General features: G+C 33.1%; 1 long non-coding RNA gene across 1 annotated transcript in view; it reads right to left on the bottom strand.

Moving 5' to 3' along the window:
* The window catches only part of LOC130708446 (uncharacterized), a 1,343,207-nt gene that overhangs the window by 512,312 nt on the left and 818,792 nt on the right, over window positions 1-12,103 (bottom strand). The window contains exon 6 of the long non-coding RNA XR_009008660.1: window positions 4,496-4,534. This is a non-coding gene — a long non-coding RNA (uncharacterized LOC130708446). The remainder of the gene's footprint in view (window positions 1-4,495; window positions 4,535-12,103) is intronic.

The raw sequence follows: 12,103 nt of genomic DNA, 5'->3' as shown, positions 1-12,103 counted from the left end.
CAGCTTTATTTATAATTGCAAAGATATGGAAGCAACCTAAGTTTCCATCAACAGATTAATGGATAAAGAAGCTGTGGTATACATTGACAATGGAATACTACCCAGCCATAAAAATGAATGAAATTTTGCCATTTGAAGCAACATGGATGGACTTGACAGGTATTACGCTGAGTGGAATAAATCAGAGGAAGACAAATACTGAATGATATCATTTATATGTGGAATCTAAAATATATAGCAAACTAGTGAATATAACAAAAAAGAAGCAGACTCACAGATACAGAGAGCAAACCAGCAGTCACCAATGGGGAGAGGGAAGGGGGAGGGGCAATATAGGGGTAGGAGATTAAGAGGTACAAACTATTAGGTATAAAATAAGCTATAAGGATATATTGTACAACAGGGGAATATAGCCAATATTTTAAAATAACTATAAATGGAGAATAACAAAATATTTATGTATGTTTCCTAATTCAGAACTATGAGGTAGGCATATGTGTGTGGTTTGTTCCCTTCGTTTTTAAATACAACTTAAGACCCTTAGAAAACACATAGTATTTTAACACCAAACATTTAATTCTTGATGAGGGAATACTTTACAACATACGGATATTTTGGTATATGTCCAAGAAATATTTTTAAACCCTCTATATTAGAGACTGCACTCAATTCTTAGAAAATGCAATACTCAGTTGAATAATTTATATCATTTGAAAGAAATTCCATGACTAATACTAAGCACATGAATGTAATCTGCAGGTTGTCTGTAATACTATTTAAAAAATCAGGATGGCCAAACCTACATAAAATTTGCATTAAAAAACTGAGAGGGCTTCCCTGGTGGCGCAGTGGTTGAGAGTCTGCCTGCTAATGCGGGGGACACGGGTTCGTGCCCTGGTCTGGGAGGATCCCACATGCCGCGGAGCAACTGGGCCCGTGAGCCACAACTACTGAGCCTGCGCGTCTGGAGCCTGTGCTCCGCAACAAGAGAGGCCGCCATGGCGAGAGGCCCGCGCACCGCGATGAAGAGTGGCCCCCGCTTGCCGCAACTAGAGAAAGCCCTAGCACAGAAACGAAGACCCAACATAGCAATCAATCAATCAATCAATCAATAAATCTTTAAAAAAAAAAAAAAAAAAAAAACTGAGAACATGAATGAGTGAAAGAAACATCCATTAATCACCATAGTCCAACTACAGAAGGGTTATGTGGGTTTCCACTACATAGATTCTGTTTTGGTTATTAATGACATGAATATGTATGTATGTGTATAAATATAAATATATATATGATAGATATAGATATGATATAAAAGATAGATATATGTTATATAATACATACATGCAAATGTACAACTTGGGCATAGACTGTGACAATTTTCCCACCCTTGGATTTAAAGTAAGCAGGTTTTTCATCTTCTCAAATAACTATAAAGTACAAAAGACTAAATCTCATGTTAACCACTTACGTATTACTTTTCTTAAGGACTGCAAGCCAGGGGTGCTACTCCAATATATGTAGAACTGGATATTATTAAAAGCATACTGGGGTAAATGTTCTTCGGGAAGACATCTCAGGGACGTCTTCGGCATCCTAGAAATAGACTGAAATCTCAGCATAACGACTAAGTGATTGTAGATGAACTAACTAACCCCTCTGACCCTTAGTCTCCTCAGCTCTGAAATGCTGAACAAAATGCATGCCTCAGAGTCTGATTGGAAGGTAGAACTGAGACTACATACATTAAAAAAAGCACCTAGCAAAGCACCTGATACACAGTGAATCCTTAAAAATATTAATTCCCTTCAACTGTACATAATTGTGCATGTGTTATTAGTTTGACCTCTTAAAAGGTCCAAACTCCAGGTGCAGAAAATAAAATTTATGAATTGGAACAGATTGCTGCAATTGCACACACAGATACAAAATTCAGTGACTCATAAGCATTAAACACATTATTTTATGTAAGTGGGAAAATGCTGCAATAAGGCTTTCTGTAAATATTTTCAACTTCAACGTGGACTGTATTAGCTCTTCATATGGAAGTGAATTTTTATTGCTGGCATTTAGTTCCAGAATAAATATTATTTTTTTAAGCTTGAGAATTATATGATAATGAATAGAATATATTTCAATTTCTTTGTAATAGTTGCATATTATCATTTACATTTCAATACTATTCTAGTTTGAATTTTACATTTATTTTTCTTTTCACTGAATTGTACTCTAAAAACACAGTTTTCTAGACTGTATCAATACTACCTGAAATAAATTCAGAATTATATATCAATCATCCTCCATGTTCGAGTCATTTTTTTCCTACTAAAACTCATAATTGGATAGAAGCAAACAATATAGAAATTAAGTGTTAGGTTTGAGCTTTATAGGATGGTGCGTACAAGTGAGATCCTAAATAAGTTAGTCAATTGAAAATATTTCTTGAGGGACTACTAAACACAGAGCAATATGTAAGGTATGCTGTATAAATGTCACAAGAGGGCATTCCTACCTCATTTAACAAGCTTGCAAAATTGCTAAGTAGAAAATATGCACGCAATACAAGAACCTTAGAACACAAGACAGTACAAGTTAAAGTGCTAAACTTTGTTATCCTGAAAATAAAGAGTTCAGGGAGGTGGTGAATCAAACCACAATATTTAAAGCAATGAAGAATTTCAGGAGAAAATGGGAGCTGGAATTGAACTTGGCCTTGAGAGAGGAATAGAATATGGGTGTATAGGCAGACAAGGAAGACCACTCCGTTCACAGAAGTTGACATAATGACGATGGGGGCTATGAGAGGAAAGAACTTAGCTTTGAGTTTCTTGGTATGTGTTCAAGGAAGACTGCTTTTGAATAAGTGTGGCAGAACTCAATTATCACGTATATAACAGATCAGGGGAAAAAATCCTTATAGGCAATATGGCAGGATACAGAAGTGTGAGGATAAGTGCTGTTTTCAATCAATCATCTGTCTGTTTTATGAAATGGATTAGAAATGAGATAAATTAGAAGATAAGAAGAATACCCAGAAGATAACTGTGATGATGAGAATTGCAAGAACACACTGTCAGCTTAAATGAATTAGGCAGGTAGAGTTCAGAGAAAAGGGATAATTACAGGAGGCATGTCCAGATCCCACATACGCAACTAAGAGAAGGTTTAGGATGGGGAAAAATCCAGGAAACATTGAGATTATGAAATCCTGTATCCCAATTTTCATCATAATAAATCAAATGCTTAAGCAAAGCTCTCTATTTGCAGAAAGTGCTAAAGGGATAGGAGGTTAACCCTCATCCTCATGAGAATGAATAGTGTCAACTTTGTTACTGTTTGGCAGAAGGTATAGACTGGATATGGCCTGAAGTAGCACAGAAAAGCCATGATAAGATGACCAGAAGATACTAGTTTGGAAACCCTGAGAAGAATTTGGGAGCAACAGGTCATACACAATAACAAAGACACGTGGAACTCTCACCACCCTCCCATTCTAACCTAGGCAATATCCAATTATTAGTAAAGAATGATGTATAAGACTGTACTTCCGCAATGCATCTAGTTAAAATTTCATAGTACTCTTGGCTGAGTATTATAGAAAGGGTGACTCTAGAAATCATAAAAGTTGTGGACTCCCATATTATGCAAGAATAAGAATCCAAACCAGAGCATTATTGAGAAAAACTAAATAAGATAAAATATGAGATAAACAATGTTTTATAATCTTGCATACATTCAGAACATAGTAGGAAACCAATACATGAATTTGATTGTGAGCAACATTTCTATAATATTTGGAGGGAAAAAAGAGAGACTGGGTGGAGTGTAAAATGAATATATAAGCTGATGTTTGGGAAAATACAACTTATAGAAAAACTTCTACCTCAACCAGTCATCTTTTTAACTAAAGAATCTCTCTTCCCCATGCCTATAATATATGTACCAGGCAAATACCATACAAATTTTAAGAGTTTTCATGTTGAAAAATGCAGTGCATTCAGTGTATTTCTAGTTCCATAATATGTAAACTATAATATTGACAATGTAGAAATGAAAATCTTTTAAAAAATTCAGCTATCATACTCAGCTCCTCTGTGATTTTTATTTTGCTGTTGCATTTGATCTATTTTAAAAGAAAAATTTTCAAATCGATACTCTCTGCATCTTACCTGAATAATTATTTTTCCTATCTCAGACTGTTTTGGTGGTGATTTTTGTTTCCTTAAGAAACAAATGCTACCCCTCCTTGGAATATTCTCCTGCCCCATGAAGTTGAATCTTCAAGAACTATCTGGACTTAACAGATCATCCCATATGGGTTAAGATGTAATTGACCTTCTACTATTGGCTTTAGGAGATTCAACCTCAGGGGATGGAAATGAGGGGAGAAATCAGAAAAAAGATTAAGCCTGAGATAAAAAGAAAGATAACCTCCCAAAATTTGTGGCAAAATAAATGAAAATATTGACAGTACTATAGAAAAAAAAAAGTGTCTTACCAGAATTTTGAAGTCACTGGATGATCCACGAGTCCAAGCCTAATTAGAAAAATAGAGAGAAAAAACCTTACTTTAGTTTGTTTTAAAAATAGATACACAATTTTTTATAATTCTATAATATTATTACATTTATAAATATTGTAGACTGATGAAAATACCTTAGGAAACCATTTTTCTAGGTGAAAATATGTTTTTCACTTAAATTGTAGTGTTTATTTAGTCTCATATTGTGCCATTAAATAAACAAAGACAAAGAAAATACAGTCTAGATCTTGAAAATATGTTTCCAACTATTCAGGTGACCATAATTATTCAGTTTAATTCTTTAGATTCTCAAAAGACGGTAGACTATTACTAAATATACTTGAAATCTCCAAATACTTATTACATGCATTTATTTTTCTTGTGAGCTAGGCAGACCAAAGCTTCATTTTAAAAAACGTTTTACCATTTTTCTGCCTTTGTTGGTATCAGACAGTCATTAGTTTTGACTTTAATTCATTTTTGAAAAGTAAATCCATGTAAGATATTATAATGACAAAAATAAAAGGGTTTTAATTTCCAAATTATATTAAAATGCAGCCTCTATGTTTTTAAGGTATTTGAAGTTCAAATGAAAGGCAGTATCTGAACAGCACAAATTCCCAAAAGAAGACCTAGCACCTGCTGTGGGATGCAAAGGTTTTATAAATGTTGTCTTGTGTAAAGGCAATGGCAAACACTGTAAGGCCTTTTGTAAATATGCCTGACTGCCTCTGTGTTTGAGCAGAAATATTGAACTTCTAACCATTATACTATAAAATAAAGGAGATTTTTTTTTAAACATATGATTATCACCTTTTCCTTTTACCTTGGGAATTAAGTTTGAAATTATATATTGTACAAGTATTGAAAAAACTATCTCTATAAAAGAGAATGAAGAATAACAATAAATGTGAAAATTTAACACTATGTGTATACAGTTTTCTGTGTCTATAAATATGTGTCTGCGTCTTATTGCCACAGCATTCAAATTAGGTTATCTGGCCAGAATTACATACATAATGCTGGACCACTAATTGGTAACAAATTGGCCAGAATGAATCTATTAAAATTCTTCCTCTAGGGCTTAGAATCATTTGAGAAGACCAGTGGTTCACTTGAGAGGAGCAAGCAGTGGATTTTGTTGTATTATGAGAGAGCCTGGCTTCAAAGGTACAAAGCCTCTGTCTCTGGATTTTAGTTCTTCTCATGAGAGCCATAGAAAATGTTTGGTATTTTTCTTTCCTTTTCACATTTTAGGTTATTTCTTTATTGTGAGTTATAAATCACACAAGAAACTTGCAAAAGTACAAATGTATATAGCTCAATAAATTATCACAAAATGAATGCTCATGTAATCAACACTCAGATCAAGAACTAGAACACAACTAACACATAGAGGCCCACAGCTTGGTCTGTGTGCGCTTGTGTGTATGTGTGTGTGTGTGTGTATACACACATGTATATACACAACATACATACACAAACTATATATATGAATGGCATATACACCCACAGTATACACACACATATACATACGTAAATACATATAGTTTAAACTCACTTGATTACTTCTTGTGGGTTATGCTAAAGCACAGGTTCGAATAAAGTGCAAACCAGTTGAGGCAACACAGATGCATACGCCGTGACTGTGGAAATGCAGCACTAATGTCACGTATTCATCATAATTTTGCATGGCATATTGACTATGTGTTGCCAGAGAGGGAAAATCCTTTGGACATGTTATGTAATGTCATTGAACATATTGTGTATTGTAATCACGATAAACTATTATATAAAAACTATATATATGTATTTGTCTGTTTCCAGATTTTTTGTTCATCCTATAGTTTTGCCTTAGTTTTGAACTTTATATAATTGAAATCATACACTGTATTTTCATGTATATTTAGTTTCTTTCCCTTAACATTTACATGAGATTCATTCATCTTGTTGCTTGTAACTATAATTATTTTTCATTACTCTATAGAATTCCATCGGATAAATATTACGTGATTTATATATTCAATCCTCTATTGACAGATATGGATTGTTTCTACTTTCTAGTTATCATGAATAATTCTATTATAAGCATCCGTTTATACATGCACACATATTTGTCTTGGCTATTTCCTAGAAGTAGTTTACTAGAGTACAGATGTTCTATTTTAGCAGACACTGCTGAATAGTGTATCAAAGTTGCCATTGTTGCACAAATTCACCAGAATATATTTTTATTCTGCTTAGCTTTAGCCATCAGTTTACTGTGTAGTATATACTTTTAATTGACATTTCTTTATTAATGTGTTTTAGTGCATTTTCATATATTTGTCATATATATATACATAATTCATACAAATATATATTTTTTCATTTAAGGAGATACTTTTCAATTTTCTTGTCCATTTAATGTAGGTTGTCTTCTCCTTATTAATTTGTAGAAGTGCTTTATATATTCTAGATATGAGTCCTTTGTTGGTTGTATTTGGTGAAATGTATTTCCCACTCCACAGCTCACCCTTTTACTCACTTATCGTGCCTCTTGTTGCAACTTAATTCTTAGTTTTATAGCAGTCAAATTTAACCATCTCTGTCTTTCTTTTTGTGGCCCATGTATTATACGAAGTGATCATATATACATATTCTTCTCTATCTTCTTCTGAAAGTTTGTTATTGTATGATTCTTCTGCCTCTCACATCTAATCCAAAAACCTACCCGAAATTAATGTTTTGCTCTGTGTGATTTGTGGTAAAATGTTATTATTTTCCAAATTGACCCAATAAAATTTATTGAAAATACCTTCCTTTTGCCGCTGCTCTGCAATGCTAGTTTTGTCATAAATTAAGTGTCCATAGATACTTGGGTGTTTCTAGATGTCAATGTATCCCATTTAACTATTTGTCTATATCACACGTGTCTATATCATATCTTACCACAACTTGATGTGGATAGAAGAGCAGGCTCCTCTACCTTTTCCTTAAGAGTTTATTGAATATTTAAAAAATATAATCCACATAACATAAAATTCACTGTTTCAAACTGGACAATTTAATGGTTTGTATTATGTTCACAATGTTGTATAAACATCACCATTAATTCCAGAACATCTCCAAAATCTGAAAAGGAAACCCTATACCTATTAGTGATCAATCCCATTTCTCCCTTATCCACTTCCCCTGGCAACCTCTAATCTGCCACTCTGGATTTGCTTATTCTGGACAATTCATACAAATTAATCATACAATTTGTAGACATTTTTGTCTATCTTATTTCACTTAGCAAAATGTTTTCAAGGTCCATCTATGTTGTAGCACATAGCAGTATTTCCTACCTTTTAATGGCTGAATAATATTCCACTGAGTGGACACAGTACTTTTTTTAATCTATTCATCAGCAAAGAATAGATTTTGCTTATTTTCACTTTTTTTGTCAATTATGAATAATGTCACTATGAACATCTGTGGACAGGTTTTGTGTGTGAAAATATGTTTTTAGTCCTCTTGGGCATATATGTAGGAGTAGAATTTCTGAGTCATATGTTAATTCTATGTTTAACTGTTTGAGGAACTGCCAAACTCTATTCCAGAGTGGGTATGCCATTTTACATTCCTACCAGGAATGAATAAATGTTACAATTTCTCCATATCCTCGCCAAGACTTGTCACTTTCCACTCTTAAAAAATATGGCCATTATAGTCAGTGAGTGTGATAGTATCTCATTGTGGTTTTGATGTGCATTTCCCCAATGACTAACGATGGTGAACAATTTTTCATGTGGCTATTGGCCATTTGTCTATCTTCCTTGGAGAAATGTCTACTCTAATCCTTTGTTCATTTTTAGTCGGGTTATCTGTTTACTGTTGAGTTCTCACTATTCTTTTTATATTCTGGATATTAATCCCTTATCAGATATATAATTTGTAAACATTTTCTCCCATTCCATGGATTGCCTTTTAATTTTGTGCTATTTCACAAAAATGCACAATTTTCTACATAGAGGTTTCACACCTTTCAATAAATTCATTTCTATTTGATATTTTTATATTATTAAACATGGTATTTCTATTTTCTATTTATCACTTGTATGTAGAAAAGCAATTGACTTTCTATTGACTTTATATTGAGCAATCTTAATTGACCTGTGTATTCTTTTCAATTTACTATCTGCACTCTCACATTATACACAAACAATGGTTTCATATATTCCACTTAAATCTTTGAACTTTAAAAATGTGCCTGTATACCTGTATGTATGCATGCTTGGGTGTATGCACATCGGCATGTGTGTGAATGTGTATGCATTTTGAATCACTGCAGTCACTAGGACTACGAGAACAATGAACAGAAGAGCTGCTCCTGGGCACCCTTCTCTTTATCTCAAGGGAAACTTACCATTAAGTCCACTATTTGTTGTAGGTGTTTGGTAGATATTCCTTATCATAATGAGAAAGATTCCCTCTATTTTCAATTTACTACGAGTTTTAGTTAAACAGGAATTTTTATTATTCATCTCATTAATAGGTATGTAATTATTTAGATTGTCTTATTCTTTCTCACATCAGTTTTGTTAAGTTATATTTTAACTAGAAATTTACTTTATGCAAAATTTTATTTTTTAAAAAAGTTATTTCCAACATCCTTTCAACATCTTTTTCGTATCTTCAGGATTTGTAGAAACCTCTATTCCTGATATTATTCTTGACACCTCTCTTTTTTTAACTTGGTCAGTAACATCAATATCTACCACTTTTATTAGTTTATTCAAAGAACCAATTTTAGTTTCGTTAATCCTCTCTATTGTATGTTTGGTACAACGTACAATATTTTTCATGCAATTACCTCCTGATTTTTATTATTTCTCTCCTTCTGTCTTTGGGTTAAATGTGCTGTTTTCCCTCAGTTTCTTGAGATGGATGCTTATAATCGATTTTCTGCCTTATTCTTTTCTTATATGTGCATTTGAAGTACACTTCACCCTAATATTGGTTTTAGTTTTTTTAATATAACAGTTTAATTTTTATTCATTTCTAAGTATGTTAAAGTTTATTTTTTACTGAAGAAGTATTCCAAAAATGTATATTTTAATTTTCCTAATATCTGGAGATTTTGATTCAAATAACTTGTGCACAAAGCACTTAACTCAACATGATTCCTATCCTCTATAATATATTGAAATTTGCTTTATGATTCAGCATCTGATCAATTTTTATAAATGTTCTGTGTATCCTTGAAAATGATATACATTCTGCACTTAAGTGCATTGTTCTATATACATAAATTATATTAAACATGTTAATGATGTTGTTCATTCAGATACTGGAAGATTCATGTTGTACACACCCCCCCACCATGATTTTAAGTTTGTCTTTTCTTCCTTTTAGTTCTATCTTTTAAAAAAAATTCTATATGTTAGGCTACATTAAGAAATACATACAAATTTCTAATTTTTGTATCCTTCTGTTCAATAGAAACTGTTCTTGTGAAGTAGTTCCATTCTATCCCTAATACTACATCTAAGTTCTGTTTGAAATTAATAGAAATGTCCCAGCATTTACATTGACTTTTCTCAAAAGAACAACAAATAATTTTAGTAGAAAGAAATGCATGTTAAAGTAAATATATAGGCTGTCAAATCACTAGTCAGAGTGGCAAGTGCATCCAGGGAGAGTCAAAGGAGGATTTAACTGGGGTGAATACATATTCCAATAGGGAAAAGTAGCTTATGCAACAACAGGGATGGCAATGCATTCTATGTAGCTAGGGTCTGAGCGTGTGGTGGAAAGAGATATGACCAATATTTGAAGACATGGTTTAAAATCAGATTTGAAGGGCTTGATAACAGCAAGACTTTTATCGTTAGTGAGCAATTTGAAGATAAGGCAGAGAAAATTTTGGAGTAGGGTTCTGATGACCTTAACTAACACAAAGCAATCTGAGGAGGTAGTAGAGAAATATGAAAAGTAAAATTTTAAATGAGTTTTAGAATCCTGTAGCGTTTCTTTGTGGGTAGTTCTAATAATCTACTGGACATGCAGATCTGGAGTTCAGGAGAAAGTTATAAACTGGAGCTATAGATTTGGGATTTATCAGTGTTTTAGTGATAAATGAAGCATGGGAGAAAAGGAGGACACAAAAGGGATGATCAATAATGGATACTTAGGGGAACATCAACATTACTGGAATAGGCAGCAAGAATGTAATAAGCAAAATTGGTTGAGAAACTTGATAGACATTTCTCAAGCTTGAAGGAGGAAGGAGCCAAGAACAAATGGCGTCAGCAATGCAAAATGTTCTTCAGAGTGTTCCAAGATGATGACAACAAAATTTTGGCCTTCACTATTGCCTTTAGTAAGAGACATTTAAGCAGAAGATTGAGATTAAAAGTTGAACACTTTGAGTGATAAATGGTAACAAAGAAATATAGTTCATCGAATATAAGATTTTCTCTTTTGAATTTTGCTGAAAAAGGGAGGAAAAAGGGCAGAATAAAGGTTGGAGGGTGGTGATGGAGTCAAGGAAACGTAGCTCTTGTTTACGTATAAGTTATGTTCAAAATTTTAGGTCATCAGAGAGCCTCACCCATATTCTTAGTCTGCTTTAAAAATATCTGCCCAACTTCTAAGGAAACTGTACTTGTTTCTCCTTTTCTTTTCAGGTAAGTATGTAACACAGAGCTTTCATATTTAGACTACTGGGTTTCCACCATTTGGATGTGTCCCTTAAAAGCATCAACTATTTTCACTCCTTTTATTAGCTTCTTTTGTTCAAGGTATATAGGTCAAGTAATTTTCACTGGTACTTGTGGGTTTATATTCAACTACATTGCTGAAATTTCAAGTATCCTTTTTATGTTATAAATACTCATTATACAACTATACAGAGACACAAAATCAATTATATTGTTACTATCTTTCTTTAGTTTTTTTTCTGATAATTACTGAGCATAATTGTACTTTTGTCTATGCCATTCCAATTATTCCAAATGGTGTCCATTTTGTATACTCTTATTGTAAAAAGTTATCTTTTTCTTTCAGTTAAGCCCTTTAGAACACTCTGTTCCCACGTTTAACTTTCCATCCTCTCTGCACAGTCTCAGGCTCACAGATCCTCAGAGCGTTTTGTTAAATGAATAAGTAAGTATGAATGAAAAAAGTAAACGCACAAATGAATAAAATTGTTTTATGTAAATGGCAAGTCACCTGCCAAATGCATACTTCAGCTCTGTCAGAGGAAAGGAGCCACGTTATAAGGCTAAGGGCACTGACACCAAACAGAGTTTGTGTTTTGACTCTACTGCTTTTGAGTTTTATTAATTTAGATCTAACCTAACCTGCAGTTTACTTACCTATAAACGGAGATTTTCATATGCAATTGTCATAGGATTGTTATAATAAGTGTTATTTCTATGAAGATGCTTAAGATAGTTCTTTTGCCTGAGTGAGGGTTCATAAGTATAGATAAACCTGGATCTGAGATGCAGTCTGACCTTCCTAAGAGCCCATTTGTTTTTAGGTACCATAAACAATGATCTATTTTTCAATACCATCTGTGTAGTCAGCTGCTCACCGTCCGTATCACCTTCCCTA

Source organism: Balaenoptera acutorostrata, chromosome 6, assembly GCF_949987535.1.
Source record: "Balaenoptera acutorostrata chromosome 6, mBalAcu1.1, whole genome shotgun sequence".
Taxonomy (NCBI): domain Eukaryota; kingdom Metazoa; phylum Chordata; class Mammalia; order Artiodactyla; family Balaenopteridae; genus Balaenoptera; species Balaenoptera acutorostrata.
The sequence above is the reverse complement of the archived record's forward strand: the minus strand, read 5'-3'. Positions and strand labels throughout refer to the sequence as shown.